The sequence below is a fragment of the Apium graveolens genome, chromosome 8 (genome assembly GCF_009905375.1).
Source record: "Apium graveolens cultivar Ventura chromosome 8, ASM990537v1, whole genome shotgun sequence".
Lineage (NCBI taxonomy): Eukaryota > Viridiplantae > Streptophyta > Magnoliopsida > Apiales > Apiaceae > Apium > Apium graveolens.
Window position 1 is genome coordinate 213,010,504 of NC_133654.1, and position 4,919 is coordinate 213,015,422.

The 4,919-nt window shown below is 40.5% G+C and overlaps 1 non-coding gene across 1 annotated transcript; it reads left to right on the plus strand.

Moving 5' to 3' along the window:
- The first annotated feature begins 3,998 nt into the window (after window positions 1-3,998).
- LOC141681427 (small nucleolar RNA R71) lies at window positions 3,999-4,105 on the plus strand. The gene has a single exon (XR_012558863.1). It is a non-coding gene; the product is annotated as a small nucleolar RNA R71 (small nucleolar RNA).
- Window positions 4,106-4,919: the final 814 nt, after the last annotated feature.

The window sequence follows — 4,919 nt, forward strand, 5'->3', positions numbered from 1 at the left end:
GAATATCTTCTTATGAAGAAAACTCAACACTACCTTTGCATCATTAGTCGGTATAGCCTTGACTTCTACCCATTTCGAGACATAATTGACTGCCATCAAGATGTACTAATTATTATAGGATGAGATCAATGGTTCTATGAAATCGATTCCCCAAACATCGAAGACCTCAACTTCAAGCATCACATTTAAAGGTATCTCATCCTTTCTGGTAAGATTCCCAACTCTTTGGCAACGATCACACCTTAAAATGAACTGATGTGCATCTTTAAACAACGTAGGCTAGAAAAAACCTGCTTGAAGAATACGAGCTGCTATCTTTTCACCACCATAATGTCCACCATAAGCTGTGGAATGACAGTCTCGTAATATCCCCTCCGTCTCACAGAATGGGATACATCTCCTGATGATCTGGTTAGCTCCTTGTCTAAATAAATATGGTTCATCCCACATGTACCACTTCACCTCATGCAGAAACTTCTTATTTTGAGCCACATTCATATTAGGAGGCATTATATTGCTAACAAGATAGTTCACAATGTCTGCGAACCATGGCTCTTCCTCTTGAATTACGAACAATTGCTCATCCGGAAAAGATTCATTAATTAATGTCTTATCATGTGAAGTAGACTCAGGGTTCTCCAATCTAGAGAGATGGTCAGCTACTTGATTTTCAGTACCTTTTCGATCCTTGATCTCTAACTCGAATTCCTGTAGCAAGAAAACCCAATGAATAAGTCTAGGCTTCGAATCCTTCTTTGAGACCAAATAGCGGATGGCAGCGTGATCAGTGAACACTGTCACCTTTGTCCCAAGTAGATAAGATCAAAATTTTTTGAAACCAAAAACTATAGCCAAGAGCTCCTTCTCAGTAGTGGTGTAGTTCATTTGGGCTCCATTTAGCGTCTTGCTAGCATAGTAGACCACATGAAACATAATACTCTTTCGCTGCCCAAGAACTGCTCCCACTGCATAATCACTTGCATCACACATCATCTCAAAAAGTTCTCTCCAATCAGGTGCCGTAATAACTGGTGCGGTGATTAAACTCTTCTTGAGAGTCTCGAATGCTGCCAAGCATTCATCATCAAATTTGAAAGGCACATCTTTCTCGAGCAAGTTGCACAACGGCTTAGATATCTTAGAGAAGTCCTTGATGAAACGCCGATAAAAACCCGCATGACCAAGAAAGCTACGGATTCCTTTCACAGAAATAGGTGGCGGAAGATTTTCAATGAAGCCCACATTGGCTTTATCCACCTCAAGACCTTACTGGAGACCTTATGCCCAAGAATGATGCCTTGTTGCACCATGAATTGACATTTTTCCCAATTGAGCACCAGATTGGTTTCAACACACCTTTTGAGTACCAAACGGAGATTATTCAAGCATTCATCATACGAATGTCGAAAGACAGAGAAGTCGTCCATGAACACTTCGATATTATTTCCAATCATATCGGAGAATATAGCCATCATGCATCTCTGAAAAGTGGCAGGTGCACCACATAAACCAAAAGAAACTCTGCGAAAAGCAAACATGCCAAATGGACAAGTGAAGGTGGTCTTCTCTTGATCTTCTGGTGTAATGCAAATCTGATTGTAGCCCGAATAGCCATCCAGAAGACAATAATACTCATGACCAGCCAACCTGTCAAGCATCTGATCAATGAATGGAAGAGGGAAGTGATCCTTCCTCGTGGCTTTATTCAACTTTCTGTAGTCCATGCATACTCTCCATCCTGTGACTGTTCGAGTGGGGATGAGCTCGTTCTTCTCATCTGCTACCATAGTAATACCTCCTTTCTTAGGTACACATTGCACGGGGCTCACCCAAGAACTGTCAGAAATAGGATATATGATTCCTGCATCCAGCCATTTTAGAATTTCTTTCTTCACTATTTCTTTCATGATAGGATTAAGCCTTCATTGTTGCTTAACAGTTGGCTTGCTACCTTCCTCTAGCAGAATTTTATGCATGCAGTATGAAGGGCTAATCCCTTTTATATTTTCTATAGTCCATCCGATGGCCGATTTGAATTCTCTCAAAATCCTCAAGAGCTTGTCCTCATCACTACCTGAAAGGTCAGATGCAATAATAACAGGCAAAGTAGATGCATCACCTAAAAAAGCATACCTCAAGTGTTTAGGCAATGGTTTAAGCTCCAAAGTAGGAGCTTCCTCAATAGATGGTTTGAGCTTTCCCTCAGCATTCTTGAGATCATTATTTCCCAGAGATTCAAATGGCATGTCTAGATTTCGTTTCCAAGGAGAAGCATTTAGATATTGTAGCTGCTCATTTCCTTCATCATCTTCACTGTCAAAATCCCCCAATAAGGCTTTTTCTAAGGCACCAGACCTTAGCAGATGATCAAGTTCTGAAATAACTGCAGAATCGACCAATTCTACCTTGAAGCACTCCTCATCTTCCGTAGGAAATTTTATCGCATCAAACATATTGAATGTCACATCTTGATCTGGCACCCTCATAATGAGTTCACCTTTTTGCACATCTATCAAGGTACGGCCTGTAGCCAAGAAAAGTCTTCCCAAGATTATGGGATTCTTCTTATCTTCCTCAAAATCCAGAATGACAAAATCTGCAGGAAAGATGAGCTTGTCCACTTTTAATAGCACGTCCTCCACGATGCCTCGTGGGTATGTAATCGAACGATCAGCCAATTGTAGAGACATGTAGGTGGGCTTCAGATCAGGAAAATTCAGTTTTTTGAAGATAGACAATGACATCAGATTGATGCTTACTCCCAAATCGCAAAGGCACTTGTCAAATGACAACTTGCCAATGGTGCAAGGAATGGTGAAGCTACCTGGATCCTTAAGCTTTGGAGGTAGCTTTTATTGCAGCACGACACTACACTCTTCCGTCAGAGCAACGGTATCAAGATCATCCAGTTTCACCTTCCTTGAAAGAATACCTTTCATGAATTTTGCATAAATAGGCATTTGCTCCAGAGCCTCGGCGAAAGGTATGTTAATGTGAAGTTTCTTGAACACCTCCAGAAACTTACCAAATTGCTTGTCCAGCTTTCGTTTTTGCAATCACTTAGGAAAAGGCGGTGGAGGATAGAGTTGTTTCTTCCCTGTATTACCCTCAGGCAGAGTGTGTTCAACAGTAGTCTTCCTTGATTCCCCCTCTTTCTCCTTTTACATTCCTTCTTCATCTACAACTTTAACTTCTCCATCTTTTGCTTTTGCAGCATCAGCAACTTTTCAGACGTTAAGGTGACAGCTTTGACTTGCTCTTTAGCTTCCTTCCTGCCTGGCACTTCAGTGTCGCTGGGAAGTGTGCCAGGTTGACGGTTGAGCAAGGCATTGGCTATTTGTCCAATTTGATTTTCCAAGGTCTTGATAGAAATAGCTTGACTTTTGCACAATAGCTTTAACTCCTCAAAATCAGCACTAGAATGTGGATCAGCACCTCCTTGTTGAGGATATGATTGCCTTTGAGCAAATTGCTGAGGTTACTGGAATCCAGGTGGATTAAAATGTTTACTTGTAGCTTGCTGATATGGTTGTTGAACAACATTCTGATTATTGCTCCAGCTGAAATTGGGATGATTTCTGTTATTAGGATGATAAGTAGCGGGCACAGGCTGCTGCGGTCTCTGAAAATTGTTCACACACTGAACAGATTTATTAACAAGAGAACACTGATCCGTAGCATGAGAGCCTGCACAAAGCTCACGGACACAAGCTATTTGATTTACTCCATAGTTGGCTAAAGAATCGACCTTCATAGACAGCGCCTGAAGCTGCGCTGAAATAGCTGTAGCTGCATCAACTTCCAAAATACCTGCTACCTTTCCAGGCATCATCCTTTGAGTTGGGTTTTGATACTCATTTGCAGCTATAGTTTCAATGAGATTATAGGCCTAAGTATAGCTTTTGGCCCACAAGGCGCATCTAGAAGCTGCATCGAGCATGGGCCGAGATTGGGCCCCCAAACTATTATTGAAACTAATGATCACCATCCAGTCAGGTATACCATGATGTGGACACTTTCTCAACATCTCCTTGTAGCGCTCCCAAGCTTCGCACATAGATTCCCCTTGTTGCTGAACAAACTGAGTAAGAGCACTCCTCATAGCTGCAGTTTTGGTCATTGGATAGAACTTCACCGGAAATTTTTGCACAAGATCTTCCCAAGTAGTGATGGACCCAGCTGGTAAAGAATGTAACTGTTAGTCCCTTAACAATATGATAAGAATTACAGAAGGGGGGTTGAATGAAATTCTTAAAAAAATTTCTTAAAATAAAAATGTTCTAACTCGAATACATATATAAGTGTGCATTGACTAGCACAATGCGGAATAGTTACTTAAATGAATCAAATCACAAGTAATTAAAAATAAGAGTCCTTAAAAACTTTCTGGTGGATTTGAATGATTCCACCAGAAATATATATTATATATCGAGAGAACCCTGTGTGCAAAATGCTCATAGCTGCTTACAACAATTGAACAACTAAGAGTATAGAGAAATGCTAAGAATTCTGCTTACAAATGTTTCTCTGTTGTGTTGCTTAGTTCGATAGTTTCTTAGCTGCTACTTCTTGGTTTATATATCACCAAGATTACAAAGTAATGAGACAGGATAATAAAACAAAAACTATCTAGTCTATTACAATGCTACTTCATTACTTTATTCCAGCATATTTGAATATCTTCATAATAGCATGGAAATGGCAATGCTTCTTTGTTCTCGAAAACCCAGTTGAATAGGCTACCACATTCCATTTGCATCTACTCGACGCATGTGACTGTGTTGTCACTGTCAACAGATATTTGAATTCTTTATCCGTCGGGTTCATGATCATCCATCGAGTTATTGATCATCCGTCGGGTTGTCTAGTTGATCATTTGTCGACTTCATTGTAGTTTATCCATCGGGTAGCAATCTGAC